We start from the raw sequence: 18,895 nt of genomic DNA, 5'->3' as shown, positions 1-18,895 counted from the left end.
AATAGAATGCTATCACAGATAGCAACTGCATTAAAACAGTCGAGAAATACAAGCACGCATAGAATTCAAGAAGGAAAAATAAGTAAATATTGAACAAAAAAAATCAATATAGCCAGGTTTGGAGAACGCCAAATAATCCTTACTACCTGAAAACCTGATAAAAGTAGCATCAGTAACATCCCACCTTCACTAAAGGAATGATTCAGTTTGCAGACTCTTCACCCTTTATTTCTAGAAGAAAAGCCATAGATGCTTAAATTTCTAGTAATCAAACACATTTCCCTGATGATCCTTGCAACAGTGACGGTATTGTTGGTTTGGGTTGGGGATTTTCTAATAAACTGTTATTAAAACTAAGACAAGAGGAATGGTTCTTCCCAGTACTGCCAATCACAGCACACACTACGTGCAGAAACAGAATCACCGAGACTCGATTTACATCATGTTTTTTTCTTTTACCCCACAAGAAATTCAGCCTTATTAATGAATCAGAAAAAAGCCCACACATACTGCTAAAGCACTAAGAATCGAGGAGGGGGAAGAAGGGAAAGAGTGGACAAAAGAAACTGGCGAAAAGAAATGGGCTACTGGTTCTCCCTCTAACATGAGCTAATTGCATGTTGGGTAAGGATAATCCCCCCAAACATTCCATGTGTTCAAAGGTCAAGAGTTTTGCTTTTTAGCTGTCCCCATCAAATGTTGCTCCCTGAAGAAAACAGTCTGAAGCTGTCCCATAGCACACGCACTCTCAGACCTGAGGGTTGAGGATTCTAGCCCTGCACAGCCTAATATTGCACCAGGCACCACCACAGCCCTCGATGAGAGCAGATGAGCACTGCCAACACTGCACACTAAAGCAAGAAGTACAAACAACAAGCACTGAGACGAGCTTCTAAAGGCTGTTCAAACAGCAGGGACATGCTATTCACATGTTCAATTGCATTCACTGTATTCAAAGTACTCATTTCACCTATGCTGTTGTGTGACTTTAAAAGCAGAGCTCCCCTCTCTTGACGCTTCAATTGCATTGATGGAGGATAAGAGTGGCCCCAACAAAAGAACCTAGCCAAGTGGGAGACCTGTGTCCACTTGCTCAGTTACAGAGGAACCACTCTAGCCACTGCACCAGACCTTAAAAGTCTTTGTTTCTCAAACTGTGTATATATATATATATACACACACATCTATACATATATATATATATATATGGTAGAGTCCTCAGACAAGCACCTGGGCTGTTGCTATTCCTCCCTGTAGTTCTCCACAGCTTGAACAATTTGATTAAAACTCCTCAACAGGAGAGCACTAAATAAACACTGTAAATTAAACAAAACTATGTTGATGATCTAGCTGCAATTACATCCAATTGATTTGAGCCTTTATTGTTCCCTCATGCTTTAAACTTCATAGATAAAAAAGGATCAGGCCTTACTGCAGGAATACCAAAGAAGGAGGTATGAAACTTTCCTTAAACACATTCAAGAGTAACCAGACTAGCTTGTCCTCATGACAAAATTCCACTTAAAATTAAGCTCAAAGTCTGATGAAAAAAAAGGCTACTCAAGGATTTGCCATAAACAAGCAAGCTAATGCTTAGAATAAATTCACTCACTGGTTAACATACATGGATCCAAATGAAAAATTGTTGCAGAGTATTTTATTTCACCAAAGTCAGACACTGCCAAAAGACTTTAGGAAACTTTTACCCAGCTGATACAGTACAACCCAGCTCTTGGGCATGTCAGCCTTTTTCAAGTTGAGGCAAACTGTCACTTGATTGCAACAGAAAATGCATACAAGTGAAATGGGTTTGCTTACTGCAATTCAAATATTCTAAGAACAATGCTGCCTTTAGTTTTAATGTTTTCACATACATATCTGAATTTTCTTGAATATGACTCTTGGGTTTACTAGATTTTCTTTAAAGCAGAGAAAATGAAAAGTCTATATCTTAGTTCCAGAAAAAGAAAATGCTTTTGAACTCCCTCTTCTCATGATATGTAGAAAAACATACATACACTCTACTCCACCATAATGGTGATCTAATTTTTCAGTCATAGGCTTGTAGCATGCTAGTATTAGTCCCTAGCTTGCCTCCATCATGTACTTTCTCTTCATTCAGGAAGACAAGAATGGCTTCACTGTGTTGGGTTTTCTCAAGCAGAGAGCTACCATCAAGGGTCATTTTCTTGTGCATTACTTCAAATGACCCTTGAAGCATTATTACAACTAGAAACTGCTCCAACAATTTCTCTAGTGCCTCAGTGTGCAGCCACCACACGCAAAATTAAGGGAGAAATGTTCATGTTCAGGGTATTTCCTAATGGATAATTTCTTGGTACAGAATTTTAATTAGTCCTTGATTTTCATTTAAAAGTCTGGGCAACTGGAGTTAAAAACTATGCAGATATCCTGCTCTTGCATCGCCACTCTGGTACTTCATTGGATAGGCACACTCCTTCACAGCCATGAAGGAGTATAGGAAGCACTTGCAGATAACTTCGGGAAATTGCACTCGGTGTCAATATGGGCAAGGTTTTTGATGAAAATTTCACTTTCTGGACAGGCTTCATTAGTACTGCTTCTATTTTCTGCCCTTTAAGAGCAACCATGTAAAAGCACTCACCTTTGACGACCAACAGAGCTAATAAAAAATCATTTTCCACCCAACTGATACCCTTTTCTCAGCCCCTGCTCAAAGAAAAGCCGGCTGCTGCATGGCTCAGTCCACCACACCCTGCCTGTCCTGCCAGCCTTCCCAACCCCTCTCCTGACACTCTCCTATTTACTCACAGCTAATTAGATGGCATGAGGTTGCATTTGCTTTGAGCAGTACCTGTGTGACTACCCTGCCAACACAAGTGCTAATGGGGCAGCTGGCAGGCAACACAGATGACCTCCAGCAACAGCTGCAGTGGTTTGAGTCTCTCCTCTATCTACCACTGATTTTTTAATTAACTTTCATTGTTTGTGTACCATGGCTGAAGCTACCCAACAGTTTACAGAGGTACAGAGCAATTATATAGTCAGAAACAAAGATGCAGCACTATCATTCAAGCCTTACTTAAAAAAAATACTGAGATAGAAGAACCTGCCCCATAAAGTTACCATCAACAGCTTCTACTCTCCCACAGACCTATTTAGACATTCTTGTCTTAATAGGTTAACTTCCAGCTCACATATTTTAGTCAAAGGGATCCTATACTCTTGGAATTGTGTCATTGGTGACCTATCTCAAAATTCAAATATTACTAGTAAAAGCAGAGCTGTGAGCAGCACTTAATTAGAATGCCTTTTAAAACCTTTTTTACATTCAAATGGTAGAGTCACTTGCCCTTCTCTCCACTGCAATACTATCACACCATCTGCTTTGTCCTTGTTTTATTTATTAATTTCCTATTGAGGCACTTTGGGGGTTATTTTCTGCTAGCTTCAGTTTCAGTATTTATTGACTGCACATTCTAGGTTTCCCTACCTAAGTTCTTAATTTTTGTTTCTTTTCAGTTTTTAGCATTTTATCTTTCATCATAGTATTGAAAATTACGCTCAACATTTCAAAGAGCATAGAAGGGAAAAAATGGCACTCTTCACCAAAACATTAGACTTACACAGGTTACAATGGCATAACCATAACTGATATTCTCATATGCACATACTGATGCCTCTGTTTAAAAAGCACTATTGAAAGTTTACCATGTTAAAAGCAAACATAAGGGTTTCAGGTCTTACAAATGCAGTGCAAACCAAAGAGCTTTTTTCAGGAGGAATTTCCACAAGGATAAGATAGGAGCTGAGGTCTTCAAATAAAAGTATATTGCAAATTAGTCAAGGAGGTTAACCTTACAGTTTCACACAAATTAGGTTTAACTTCTGTAATGCACTGAGACTATTTGGTATGTAAAATTACATACACTCTTAATTTTATAAAAGGTACAAGTTACTGAATACCCCTCTACTCATTCTCCCTTGAATGTTTTTCATATTGTTAAGAGCCTGAATACTAACCACTCCCTGAAAAATAGGAAACTCGTGAGAAAAGAAACAACTTCTGCAGATTCTTACTTTTACAAGAGCTTTACCTCCCTTTTTAGCCTGAATGTTTGAGAAAATAACTTCAGGCAGGACAAATTAAACAAATCATACTTCTCCTTAATCTGAAAAAGACACTGCTATTATGCACCATGGCAAGAGCTGGCCAGAGACTTCTCAGTTGTAATCACTGTTATTGCAATCACAAGACTGCAGAGAATTAACAAAATAAAACCAAATCAAATTACATTCACTTTGATGGTAAGCCATAAGCAGCAACAAACTCCAGAATAACTGGAAAAATGAGAGAGATGGACAGAAAAAAAGAATTCTTAACCCTCAAATGACATCACGTCCTCCTTTCTCATAATCATAGGAAAGCCAGGGTGGTCAGGGAAATGCTCCAAGTCTTTCTGGTACCTGTTGTGTTCCCAGAGCCTCTGAATGATGTGAAGCTCTCTTCCAACTAAATAGTGATATCACCACATCCTCTTTTCCTCTTGGAAATTTATTCCCAGTTATTTATTAATGCAAGGGAAAACTCCTTTATAAGTAGTATGAAAGTCTGCTCAGCATTCCTGCCTCTCTTTGTGCAAGACAATGCTTTAAACTCACCTCATAATGGAAAAAGGATACTATGGAAGACATACTTGTCAATTCATATAATTTAATAGTATCCTTCCCCTCCCCTGAACCTTCAGGCCAAAATCAATGCCACACAAACCTGCTGAACAGGAAGCATAATTATTCTAACATGTGCAACCAAAGCGATAGCGAGTTTCACAGTAAAACTGATAAGGAGAGACATAAAAGACTAATGAGCAGTCTACTGGTGCTCCACTGCTGGGCTGGCAAAGGTCCCCTTGGAACACCTTTGGTGTTGTTCAGTGGGGAGAAGGAGGTTGGGACATGTCCAGAAATATGAAAGAGTGAACACGTAACATCAGCAGCTCAACTTCTTAATCCGGGTATAGAAATAAATTATTTGAAAGAGCGTAGCCAACAGAAAAATCTCCATTGCAGAGCAGCAAGAGCCAATTAAATGCACCCAGGTTAGTGAGCAGCTAGACTCTTTGTGCCACACTTGCTATTTGGTGCTAGTGACTGAAAATAAAGGCCCTTGTTAAGGAGATTTAGTCGTCAGAACTGTTAGTGACCAGCAATCAAACTACTGCTCCTGCAAATGATCTGGTGTGAAAGACACAGGCCAACAGTGGCCAACAGTACAAGCAGCCCCAGACCAGAAAAGGAAGCATCCAATGATGCCAACTCTCTAATTACTGCTAGGGTTTCCAGTATACAAGTAAATAATCTTTTGACCTATAAAAATGTGTACTCTTCCTTTTGTGCAAGTCAATCCAGGTACTTGAGTAGCTTGTCCCTGAGGCAGCAATCCCATATTTCCTATGTGTAAATAACAGTCCATGCACTCAAGCACAGTTGTTTCAAGCAGCGATGGCTTGATATTTGCATCTCTGTTCAGAAAATCAGAGCTTTTCCTCAGATAAAACGGCCCATGTGACATCTCGTGCTGCAGAATTTCTATAATACGTTGTGTATTATACACCCAAAAACCTTGTGTATTATAGATATATATGCTTTGGGGACATCCATACATAAAAGAGGATGAGAAGGTCCCCTTTGGTTGCCCAACTTAGCCTTTTCACTTGTGTGTTAACATACCCAGCAAGGGACAGAGCTGGAAACAGTACTTCAGAGAGCCTTACAAGACAGCAGAATCACATGTCAAATGGGAGTGTAATAGTTTCTTAACATACTTCCATTATGACAAATTCAGTTACCCTGCAAGGTTCATGCCATTACTTTGCCCCCAGCCCAAGTCACCGTATTTGGAAGGAGACGTGGATTGAAATAATTGTTAACATTGCTACTCATTTAATAAATTTTGTACCATAGGTCAGAAATCTCCAGCACTGATGCCAGGGTAGCCAGAAAATTTATTTTAATGGTAAGAAGCAGAGCAGCCCATAGGCAAGGCACTCCCAGTAGGGGAAGCGGCAATGTCTCAGAGACACAGCTTCCCACCTCCCACCTTTCAGTGGGCTTTTACCACTGCACCCAATTTGTAACCTGGGAAAGAAAACATTGTCTGGAAACGCTATCCCTACCTTATACTGAAATACCACCCAACCACCCCAGTATTCCTCATTCCTAGTAACAAACGTGTATTGTACAGAAATCTTCTCCTGTAAACCTCAGTATTCAGATCTCATTACCTGAGAAAGTGCTTTCCTCCATTTTATACAGAGACACAAAATCAGATTTTACTGTACAGACTTAACTGTATAACACCAAAAGGCACATTATAAAAACCAGCTCTCCCCACCAGATCAACAGAAAACTGAACTTTAGCACCTTCCTGAACATCACCAACAAAGCTTGATTTTACTTGAGTTCCAGTTAACAGACTCACCATTCTTTTTTTTCTTTCAGTCCTTTTCGACAAACAAACATTAGAAACAATTTGCTTATCTATGTTTCCAGAATAAAAAAAAAAACAACAAACAACTGTAGTTGCATAGGCTGCTTCTCCAATCCCCTAAAAGGTGTATCATTTTCATTTCTCAAAACATTTAATCAAGCCTACTTCATTACAGACATGGCCAGAAAGCTCATCATCCTGTAGCTGATGACAAACAAGATAGTGCCCACAACCTAAAAAGACTGACCTAATTGTCTGATTTGCCTACATTTCTGCAGGCCAAACTTACTGACATTTTGCACAAATTCAAAGCTGACTTTATCCTGATGACCTTTTATACCTCTGTAATTAGTCGTCTGTGCCTTTCCAACCAGAAAAACAAGACGTCCCTCCATTCTCCCTATTTCAACAGTCCATCTGTAAACTAGAAACTTCACCATCTACTCAGCCACTCAAAAGAGTACACAAAAAAAAAAAAAAAAAAAAAAAAAAAAAAAAAAAAAAAAAAAAAAAAAAAAAAAAAAAAAAAAAAAAAAAAAAAAAAAAAAAAAAAAAAAAAAAAAAAAAAAAAAAAAAAAAAAAAAAAAAAAAAAAAAAAAAAAAAAAAAAAAAAAAAAATAGAAAATACACAAACAGCAACCTTTCAAAGTCATGAAATTGAGCCTGGAGAGGGACTTTTAAGATAAACATGCCAATTTCTAAAAGAAGAAACAGAAAAAGCAGAACAAGTTGGCGGACCCAAATTCAATAAACTGCATTTTTATCATGCTTTTCTAAAAAAGACAATATAAAATAAGGACACTGGCATAGACAAGCACCATGAAAAAAGAGTGGCGGGAAAATATCAAACCAGAAACCAAACTCAGTAAGTTTAGTCCCTATAGTTAACAGCATAGTATGAAAACTACAATGCTAATACATTGATTTGGCACTAGAATTTAACCAGGACTTATAATATAGAAGTTAAACTCCTGAAAACATCCACTAGAGTTTCACTTATGTATATAATCAGGTTTTGTAACCCAATCCTACAGTTGCAAAAAATACTTCCTAAATATGAATGTAAGCTTAAGAAGATGAGTTGAGTCAATTCCATTAAAGTTCTGGATCCCAATCCCCGCTGCAGGCAGCAAGACACAGATCTGCATTTCCCTAAATGAAGCAGAGGGGAGGGCAAGGTCAGAGCACTGACCTGCGCTTCAAATTCCAGTCTCAGGAAAGGGGGATGGACAACCATTAACAACCAGGGAACAGGCAACATTGTTCTCTGTAGTTTTCCACCTTGCAAAAGCTGAGAGGAAGCACTCAGCTGGCGATTCGAACGATTCTTTAGCCCGGTCTCTGAAGTGTCTCTGCCCAACAACCAACTTGTCACTGCAAACACTATGAAAACAATACGGTCCTGTGGACCACCTTCCCCAGCTTCATGGCCTAACAGATCCCAATTTGGGAGTCACTGCAGCAGTCAGTCCATTTAAGAAATACGTGCCCAACAGCAAGTCAAAGACTTAATGCAAGAATATTTCAAACCAGAGAAGCGTTTCTTTCGCACAGCTCCATCATGAAGCATACATAAGCTAAAAAGCTGCCAGAACTGGCAGCCTCATATTCATCAGTGTCAAAATCTTTTACATTTTTTAAAAAAAGAGCTGCTAGTTATCATCATACATAAATTTTTTAAGAGGAAGTTTGGATTTTTCTGTAAGTTGAATTAATCTAAAAATCAGCAGGGAAAATTTACTGAATAGTTCTATAAATTTAGAATTCTCTATCAGCTTTAATGCAGAAATACATTTCATAGATCAAGTCTTTCTCTTTTCTTTTTCAAACCATCACATTTAAGTGGTATTTCCCCTTAGGTCATTTATCTTCCACAATTTTATTTCAAAAGTTTTCGTTACAAGTAACATGCTCTAAGATATTGATTACAAAATGACTAATGAACTGTGTTCACCTAGTGAAAAAAAAAAAAAAAAAAAAAAAAAAAAAAAAAAAAAAAAAAAAAAAAAAAAAAAAAAAAAAAAAAAAAAAAAAAAAAGGAAAAAATCCAAATTGAAGTCCAACCATTAAATAAAAGTCAGGCTTAGATATTACACATTCAATCTAATACCAACTTTTGACATTTTGAAGTTCCATGTTACTGTTTGCTAAACATTCTGCCCACTTCCCCAGTTTGTTTGGCTTATTCAAAACCATAGGAGTGCAGAAGAAAAGGACAATAATTTCATTGACTGTACACAAGATTTGTGCAAAAAACAAGTTGAGAAATACAGCTTTCTAACCCCTTCTCCTGATGATGACAAGTTGGCCCTACTGCCAACTATCCCTCACACAGGTATCCACAGTTCTAGATTTTAACTTAATTCCATAAGGATAAAAGAATTTACACTGTGTTTGGACTGATATAGCCAGATACAAGCCTTCAAAAATAGCCATCATAATGCAGTATATTACATATAACCTCTCATCTTTGTTATTTTTAAAAGAAAGAAAGAGACTGTACTGAATCCTTGAGCAAAACAAAATGGATGAGAATGAAGTTCTAAATTAGGAAGCAAAAACATTAGGTGGGATCCCTGAGCCACAGAGCTGTTACCCGTGACTGAGCACAGCACGCTTCTGATATTAGGGAAGGCCAGGGCAAAGGGGGAAGACCAGTTCTCACCTGACTTCACTAACAGCATTGTCCCCACCTCAGGGTAACTATGAGCCCCAGGGTGCAAGGCAGCAAGCACAGCATACACAGCTCCCGTCCTGTCCTGTCAGCCAGACCCAAGTTTCGAGACCCTGGCAGGTCGGACACGTGAGGCATAGCTAAGAGGATTTCATACCTTCTTGGTAGCGGGACCATTTCTAAATGGCTCAGATCCACTAATTAGCTAGATATCTCAATTCTTGCATAAGCATCCATAAGTAGGGGAAGTGGATACTTTAATTCAGAAGAACTTTTGGGGCTTTACTTAACAGGTCCCCTTCTGAATTTTATTTTGTTGGCTCGATTTTGCTGTGAATTGGAACCACTACATGGAGCGGGAGTCAAAGTATCTGAGTGATGCAAATAATAGAACCGCTGAGAGATACTGTTCCTTTAGAGCAATCACCTTTCCACTCTCCAGGGACAAATCTCTTTGAAGACTGTGACCGAAAAATATACACTACATAGTAATTTCACGCCAGCAATCAAGTATTTCCGGCAACTTTAAATAAACTCTACAGAGTTTACGCCTGCTTTAAAAAGAGAGAAAGCAGCCGTATCACTAAAGCTAAGGCCTACTGCACACGAGCTCCTGCTCTGAAAATAAACTGCAGTTTACTCTAAACTTTCCCCAGCTGTTCCCGGCTGGCAAAAGCTGATCGAAACGAACTGCAGGCAACACTCGGTTTGAAAGTGGCGAATTCTCCAGCTCGGACACGGGCGAGGTGGAGGCAAAGGCGTCGAGGGAACAAGGCTAAATCCACCTCTGCGCACCCCTGGGTGTGAAGGCAGAGGGAGGGAACAAGCACCAGGCGGCCGCAGCCGCTACAGCCACTCGGGGAACCCGGGGTGGTGGCACTGGCCGGGGATGAGCGGGAGCCCGTCCCGTCACCGCCGGGCCGCCCCGGACCGAGACGGGAGGGAGGCGGGCTGCCCTCGCACGCCCCCCTGGAGAGGCACCTCCCGCCGGCCTGGGTTAAACCCTTCCCCGGGCCGTCCCTCCAACTCCGCCCGGCACCGCGCGTCCCTCCAGGGCTCCCGCCCCGCCGCCGTGGCCGGGGGCCGGGTCCCTGCTCAGGGCGAAACAAAAGGCAAGGAGCTGCTCGTCCGCCCTCGCCGCCGCCCGGACTGCGCCCGGGCGCGGTGGCCCGGGGACGCGGAGAAGGGCGGGCGGTCCGGGCGGCGCTGGGCGCGGAGCCTGCCCGCGGATTACCCGCGGTAATGGGATTACGCGGGGCCGAGCGGGGTGTCCGCCGGGCTGTCACCGCCCGGGGAGAGGGCGACGGTGCCGGGGGGCGGCGTTCCGGGCCGTCCGCTGCCTCCCGCCCCGGCTGCCCCGCGGGCGGGTCCCGCCGCCCGCCCCGCAGCCCCGGCCGCGGTGCCGCCACCCGTGGCCGCTCCCGCCCGGCCCCATTGTTCGCCGTGCCGCCCTTACCGTGTGCGGGGCTGGGGCTGCGCGGGCTCCCGCCGGCTCTCCTCGCTGCGCCTGCTGCAGGGACAGTCGCGCTTGGCCGCCGGAGGTCCGAGCCATTAAAAGCTCCGCGGGGAGGAGGAGGAGAAGGCGGCGGCAGGAGCGGCGGCGGCGGGGGAAGGAGGACAGAGAGGGGCTTGCAGGAGCAGGGTCGCCATGTCCGGCTTGGCAGCGCGGGGAGCCCACCGGGCCGGCGCAGAGGAGAAGGGAGGCAGGCGGCGGAGGGGCTGGTCCTGCTGCCGCCCGTGGACCGGGGGAGCGGGAACTGGACGCCGCTCGCCGCCGCGCTGCCGCGGCTGCACCTCCCTCCCCTAACCCTGCCCCCTCCCGGAGGGGGAGCCGCCGGCGGGAGGAGGCGGCCGAGAGCCCCCTCCAGCGTTCGCGGGCGGCGGCAGCCGCTCGGATCCGCGCTGCCGGGCGTGGAGCGAGCGGGACGCCCGCCCCGGCAGTGGTACCCGGGCAGCCCGAGAGGGAGAGGGGCGGAGGCGCAGCGACCACCGCCCTGCGCTGCTGCCCTGCCGAGGGGGCTCCAGATCCCTTCTCCCCTCCTCCTCCTCTTGGTCTTCCAGGGAACCAGAAGGGGCGAGCAGCGCCCAGGTAACCGCAGTGTAAGGGAAGGATTAAACCTGGCTTCAGCCCAGGAGCAGGGAGAGCGAAAGACTCCGCAGGGTCTCTGCCCCTTCCTGTGGATTTATAGGACCATCCGGCTTAGGTACCCACTGGGGCACCCTGTAGAAGGGATGCCCCCTGCTACCCGTCCTTGAAAAGGGAATCGGTCGCCGGCAGCTGCAGGGCTGTTCAACTAGGCGGGTCCTTCAAGAGGAACCAGGACACTGCCTTAGGGGGTGTGTGCATTAATGGATACCGCAGCTCTTCTGCTCTAGGAGCGAGGCTTCAGGAGCCAGCAGAGAGAATAGAGCGGTGCTTCATGTGCCGGGAGGCGTCCCTCCACGCTCATCATACTCCAAGCGTTTGTCTCAGGTGCCAGACAAACCACAGGACTAGGTGTGTGCGCGTACTCTATTCACACTTCTGGTTACTAGGTCGTCATAAACTATATTCTTCCTCATTAGACAACCACACATCACAGCAGAGTGAAGTTTAATCAGTAGTAGTAATCTGGGCTCCAGGATCTGTCTCACAACAGTCTCCACTCCAGTCAGTACGTGAGTAGAAAGGAACCCACCAGGCAGAGGCCAGGGATGGGTGTGTGCCTTTTTTAGAGACCCTGTATATTCCCTCAGAGAATATCTGGAGCTACAGGAAAAAGGCTGTCACACCTAGGGCCAGCAGAGTTGTCTGCATACAGCACTTCTTAAATCACAGCTATATATTTGCATAACTAAACTGTTAGGGCGTGCATCTCTTTGAGCCTTCTCCAGTTTATTTCGGGAAATTTCCAAATTTCAGTTTATTTCCGATGTTTATTTCAGGAAAAGACTGGGCGGAGCACGCAAATGAGTGATGCAGGGGAGACCCTTCAGGTCTTTGAAGTTCTTTCAGTGACCCAGGAGGGAGCAGTAAACTAGGTGAATAAAGTAACCCTTCTCAGCACCTAGCATTAAAAGATTATTTGAGGAGCCCTACTACTATGTCTAGTTTTTAATCGCTGGAGGAAACAGAAATTATACGTGAACTAGTTTTTTTTTTTTTTTGGTCTAAGCCTTGGGGCCTTGCTTAATCTTCAAAAGACAAATTCTTTTGCCGTCAAGAGCAATGCCTCTCTGTGTGGAAGCACCTCACTACAAAATACCTCAATGCATGTGCCATCCAAACTCGAGAGATCAAGAGAACTTGATTCCTTTAGTCAACCCTGAAACCTTAACTAAAATACATACATTACTGACTGAAAAGCTGGAAACTGTATTAGCTGTGAATACTTGATACATAGTAACTATTGTTATTTCCCCCAGACTTCTATTTTTGCAAAATGCACGGTCTTTAGAAGATCAAGAAGAAAGATTACATTCTCATTCTTACAATGTAGAATGGAAATAGAATGGACATAGAGTAAGAGAAGAGAATATTTCAGTTGGAAGGGACCTCCACTGACCAACTAGTCCAACTGCCTCACTATAAGAACTGTGGTTAAAAACACTGACATAATAAAAAGATTGCATTTTTCCAAATACTTTTTTTTGTCAGTAGCTTACTGAATGTGCAGTTACGGTAAGTACAGCACTTAACATTTAGAATTTCCTGGTGCTTTTTATCTACACTTCAGATCACTAATGCCTCATTCACACCTAACAAAAGAGTTGTTGTAATCTACACCGAGTGAGGTCATCTTTAATGCCCTCCAAGTTTGTGTGACCTTGTTTCATTTCTCAGTTCTGAGCAAAAGCAACAGGTTGCCCTGCAGCTACTGATTATTCATTATCGAGCTCCAAAAAGCAGCAGTGAATCGACAGTGGTATACTTACTGAAGCCTCTAAGATGTTGATCATTTCTCCGATTGCCATGGACAAGCTTGCTCGTGTTTACTTAGTTAACACATTGATTTTTGGATCTTCTGAAGGGATCAGTGACAACTAGGAACTGACATCTAAAAAGACATCAGGTTTTCTTTAAAACGGATTTCTATCTTGTAAATTGCAAATGTCAGCAACCTGAACTCTTCTGATGCGATAACTGAGAAAAGCACTCATGGCTCCTATTAGTTTCCAGTGGTATGCCGGGTTGCATTTCTTCCCTGTTGATTGAGATGTGGAATTTGTTGGTAAGTCAAATAAACAGGAGAACTTGAGAGAAACAGACTTTGAAAAGTCACTGAAATTATATAATAGTTCTAGTTAGTTCATGTTTCTGGGAAAACAAAACAAAACAAAAACAAAGCCACAAACAAACAAAACAGGTAAGCTTTGTCTGTGTTCACTGAAAAAGATGAGAAGAGCTGTGATTGTATTTCAGATTAAGCAAGACAACGCTGGCGCTGGCATGATCCATTCGTTTCTGCTTTACCTGATAAAAAAGAACCCAAGGAAAACGGAGGGGAGGAGAGAAATATGCTAAACGGATTCTGTCACCTTGAGAGACTGCCTCTCTGCGTCTTCTGCCTTTTCCCCCCTCAGGAAAGAAATAGCAACGGCTACAATGGAATGCAAATACAGATCTCTGGAAGACCTTCACTTTTCCACAACTCTCATATGCTGAGAAGATTTGCAGTTATTTTTTCATTGACATTCGTTGTGATGTTCTAGAAGGTATGCATGTATGCAGGAAGTTTGGGCACAGTACCAGCAAATTGAGGTTTTTGCCTGCCATGTGGCAACTTATTTGCCTATCTGTGTGCTTTGTCAGACTAAATTATTGGACTTAAACCCCGAGCATGCGGACTAAATTCTTTGGTCTGGTTTGCACGAAGATTAGACTGGATTCTTCAGTGGCCTGACAACCTATGCCTCTTTTGTAAACTACTTAAAAATAAGTGTTGAGTTCAAATGTTTCGCTGTTTCACTAAGGCAAGATGCTAAGATGCTGCCCAAACCGAAATCTATGTATTTCAGAAGTCTAGTAATTCTTTTTCATAAAACGTTCCACGGATGTTTCCCCTAGAGCCTGAAATTTTGTTTCAAAACCCTTTCAGCAAATACTTCCGTGCTAGATTTATCAATGTGTTCATGTATAAATGTGGTTTGGGGCTCAATCTTGCAAACCTTCGGAGTGTGGTCAGTTTTAGGGTCTCATAGGTTAACTTGTGTTAACTCCTCTGTTTTTGCTAATTTCAATGCAAGAGCACGACATAACTATCCATCCAATTCTTTCACCATTATTTTTATTGTGCATTTCATAGCATTCAGGATTTCCATCTTCAGAGGCGTTTTTTCTGCAATATGTTTTTGTCCATGTCTTCTCAAAATATTATTACAGTCATCAGTTGTTAAGATTTTCCCTAGCCCTTCTTGTACGGTTACTGATGTTGAACCAATGTGTCTTTCTTGCTTTCACATTGGAATGCAACATCCAACTTACAGCTAGAAACAGTGTTTTTTAACAGTTTTTATAATAGTGTATAATACTAGCAGTATACCGTGTCTTAACTTTCGAGGGGAAAAAACCCCAAACTACAAAGAAAAAACCCACATATTTGGCCAGTTAACTAAGGAGTGATATTTTCATTATCAAACTTCAGTATTTCCATAAGAAAGAAATACTCAACCATTGAAAAGAAGCCATTTAAGCACTTAAAGCCAGCTAGTTAACAGATTTTGTTTACTGCTTGTTTAAAGCCCATAAAGTCATGAATTAAGAGAGCCTTTTTAGTCGTGCAAGCAAACGTTTCCCAAGTCTTTAAGAATCCACCTAAAGAGAACTTTTGTGTATCAAGCTGTTGCAACAAGGCCTGCTCTCCAAACTCAGCACAACATCATACAACACCACCTCTGCTACATGTCATTTTCCTGTTTCAGAATTAATGTGTTTCTTACATTCGCAGCATCTGTGTTCAAATGATCACCAGTGGAACAGTTAAAAGAGGAATCATCCCTGAAACTCCAGAGCAAAACTGTTTGTTTGAAATTCGTGAACAATTTATACTCCTCAAACTACATAGGTTTTGTTGGCTTATACTTGCTTCATGCTTGCTTTTTCCCGTCCACTAATCCAAGTAGGGAAAAAATGTTAATTTTTTGAAATGATACTGAGGTTTCCAAAGTGTTAATTAATGGACAAAATTGTCAACTACAGCAATGTAAGTGGGAAAAAAATTTAATTTATTATAATTATTGATAAAATCATCATTTATAAAATTGCAGCTATCACAACATTCAAGAAAACAGAAGTGAAAGAAAAACACAGAGGTTTGGTAAATGGGAAAAAAAGCATTTTGTTGTTGATATTCAGGCTTCCTTTCCTGCAAATCACTTTTACCTTTTCTCACAAAAGAAGGGAAAAAGAACACTAAATATCAGCACAAAATATATATTTTATGCCAGTATTTCCATTAGAAACAACATAGCTCCTCTGTTGTGGTAAGGAGAGAAAAAGAGAAAATATTTGCAGAGCCAAAAAGATTTCATATGAACCATCAACCAACTACATTAATTTTTCAATACTACTTTGGAGAAGAAAACTAAATGTGTTTTTTGAAATAGAAATGGGCCCTTAGAATTCAGAGTCTAAGGTAGAAGTCCCAGCATCATAGTTCATTATCTTCCAGTGCTTTTGTAATTTTGGACAGAACAAAGTGTTTATCTGTTTAAAGAAAGAAAGAAAGAAAGGAAAAAAAAAAAAAAAAGGAGAGGGAAAGAAAAAGGGTGATACTTTCCAGAAAGACAGTGCAATTTAATTCATTAAATGATTTTGAGACCATTTAACACTGAGATGAAAAACAACCTTTTAAGTACCTGAACTGATGTGTGTAAACATGATTCTAAACAAAAAAAGCTCAATTTTTGCAACCCTTTAGTATTTATACCATGAGTAAACACAGCTGAAAAAAGTCACCTTGCAAACATGAAAATGAAAAGAATATAGAACATTATACATTGCTTTTAGTATTATCAGACTTAAAGAGTTCCGTGAAAACAATAATCTCTTGCTCCCCTCTCCTCAACATCCCCCCACCAATATTTTTGCTGTGACCTCCTGCAAGGTGATACATCTGGAACGTATCAAGATGTCTGAATAAATCCTTCTGGGATAATCTACACTTTAAAGTGGTGGTGAGGGAACCTTATCTAGTGCTCTGTTGCATTCAGGATCTCTAATACACCCTTTCTAACTTGGTGATATACATTTTCTTTATACAATGGCTAGTAACAATAGGTGCCTTAATTACTGTCTTGTCCATTGTCATATTCTCTTGTTTTAATGTTTAGAACCTCTGAATCTCGCTGGGGAGAGCAGCTATAAAACGTATCAAAGCAAACATCAATTCAGCATATGACTTTGCTATTTCAGAATGCAGCCTCTGAAATTAGCCTGTTCCTAAAAATCAGACTAGAAGCTGGGTCTTCTCAGAGTGGCAATTTATATGCTTCCCATGTGAAAAACATAGCAGAATGAAGAGAAAAAAGACCATCAATTTTCTATCTGCGTTTCATATAATTACCACAATTCCTTCTTCAAAAGGAATTTCTGAAAGTTTCTGTTCTGAAAGTGAAAAGCATTAAATAATTTACAGAAATAACATTTTACTTTAGAACGCTTAGCAAGATTTGCATAATTTATGTTTCATAAAATCAAATAATTAAATGATTAGAGGCTTGAAAAGCATTTATTTTCCTGCTTATTATCTTTTATCCACTGCAGCTATTTTTCTCAGAAATAAAATTACAATGAATGAAAATGAAACAACTGCTCTAGAAAGTAGAATTTAGATTAAAAAATATGAAGAATAATCTCCACTTTGCCCATGAGAAAAATAATCTAGAATGACATAGTCTGCTTTCTACTTTAGTCCACTTTCACATCAGGAAGACAATTTTTCCTTAAAGGTCAGGTAGATTAAGTATACACCCTTTCCTGCCATCAGCTCCCATCAACTTGCTGACAAAGATACACAGAACTGTTGGTCACATTCCTCCCTGCGCAAATGCATGATGTGGTCTGTCACTGTCAAAGATACTATTTAACTTGTTCTGTAGCAACTTGGGCTCTGCCTGTAGCTTTCAAGTGTGAGTGATGAATGCTGCCTTCTTGCCGCGATTCTGACGCTGAAGGCAGAGAGGGGACAGTTTTAGTTTACAGTATCTTTATTTTCTCACCTGCAGAGCACAGGTGAAAGGGTTTTCCCATGCCTGGTTTCTTCGTCTTAATATAATCATTGAGAATTCATTTCCACTACTTCCAATTACATAAACTCCCCATTCTACTTTAGAGGAAAAAAAAAAATTCCCCTATGTCTGTTAATAGTATGTTTTTCTATTCTCTCAGTGGTCTGCATGTCAGCATTATAGTGTTCCATAGTGTTTCAGTTTATTGTAGTTTTCCACTTTATAAATAATTTAAATGTGAGATTCACTGTTTGCTCTGACAATGAAACACAGAAAGCAATTGTTTCTGGTTTATCTGTAATCCTTAGGACACATTTGTCCTTTAAAAATATCTTATTTTCTCCAGTGACCATTTGCTATTTGCAACTGAACCAAAAGAAAAAAAAACAACTTACTTCTTAAATACTAGATTTAAAAATGAACATGACCTTAAATATATAACTGGATTGAATTCATCCTGCTGAAATAGGACAGGCTTAACCAGAATAGTTCTCAGGAAATGTTTTAAAACATCAGGCATTTTAATAACAGCCTGTACTAAATTTAACTGGTTCTTTATAAAACTGATGCCCATTATCTCATGGTTTTAAATTTTGAAATGCATTATTTTCTTTGATATTTCCAATTGCTTCACCACTGACTGTTTAGTTTGTTCCCTCCACAGTTTCTCTGCTGTTGATAACAACACTGTGTATCGCAAATCTGTACTGTGCCATATCTCCCTCTAGCACAGGGGAGGAAATCTTAATCCCTATTTCCTGCTGCTGTCTCTCCTTCTAAAGAGGCAGATCAGTAACAAAGGAGCTGCAGTTCTCATAAAACTGTCCAAATATTAAAATGGTTTAATCTTCTACTAGGAAAAGCCAGAGAGTCTCACCACATGCCTTACTTTTTACTGCACTTTGATCCTTTGTGCAAGCTACAAAAATTCAGAATTTCAGGTCTGCGATGTTTGAATGAATGAAGAAAAAATCCATTATCTCCTTCAAACTCATGCAGAAAATAAAGGATATTATTTAGAATCCACAGTAACATTAACAGTGTCAAGGTGGGAAAACTTTTTTATCCTTCTCAGGCCCCAGAGCAAGTGTTTACATGAATATTAGCTCTGAGATATGTTTTACATGAAGTGTTTCCTGGTTTAGTTGATCCTGTACAACCTGGGTGATCAATTATTTCTATTTTCCAAAGCCCCATGCAAACATAGTGAGATTTTGATCTGTATAAACAAAACCAGTGAGGGAGAAGTGAGGAGTGCTGAAATGAAGGATGTGTAAAAATGACCACGTGAAGCCCGATCAAAGAACTGGGTGTCTAATGGGAGATGGAGTAAGGGAGCTTGAGGGAAAGAATACAACAAATGGGACAAAGGTAGAGAGATCCCTTTCCTAGCCAACTCTCCCAGCTTCTGACAGCCCATGACTTATGGACTTCTTGAGTAAGTAGTCTTCTCAGGAACACCTTGCTTATTAATCGTTCACACACCCTTGAGTAATTGGTCTAATACTTTTTTCGACTTTGAAACACAGCCATCAGAAATT

The 18,895-nt window shown here is 41.1% G+C and overlaps 1 protein-coding gene across 6 annotated transcripts in view; it reads right to left on the bottom strand.

The window, feature by feature from the left end:
* The window catches only part of FARP1 (FERM, ARH/RhoGEF and pleckstrin domain protein 1), a 200,812-nt gene extending 189,933 nt beyond the window's left edge, over positions 1 to 10,879 (bottom strand). For 2 of the 6 annotated variants that reach the window (XM_027880338.1, XM_027880339.1), the window contains exon 1: positions 10,603 to 10,879. The gene's annotated coding sequence lies outside the window, so the exon portion shown is untranslated. The remainder of the gene's footprint in view (positions 1 to 10,602) is intronic. The other 4 variants (XM_027880331.1, XM_027880336.1, XM_027880337.1 and 1 more) reach the window with 3 other exon arrangements.
* Positions 10,880 to 18,895: the final 8,016 nt, after the last annotated feature.

Source organism: Empidonax traillii, unplaced genomic scaffold, assembly GCF_003031625.1.
Source record: "Empidonax traillii isolate 1590-97213 ecotype Southwest subspecies unplaced genomic scaffold, ASM303162v1 scaffold68:size1967880, whole genome shotgun sequence".
NCBI lineage: Eukaryota > Metazoa > Chordata > Aves > Passeriformes > Tyrannidae > Empidonax > Empidonax traillii.
Note: the sequence above shows the minus strand (reverse complement) of the source record. Positions and strands in the feature narration are given on the sequence as shown.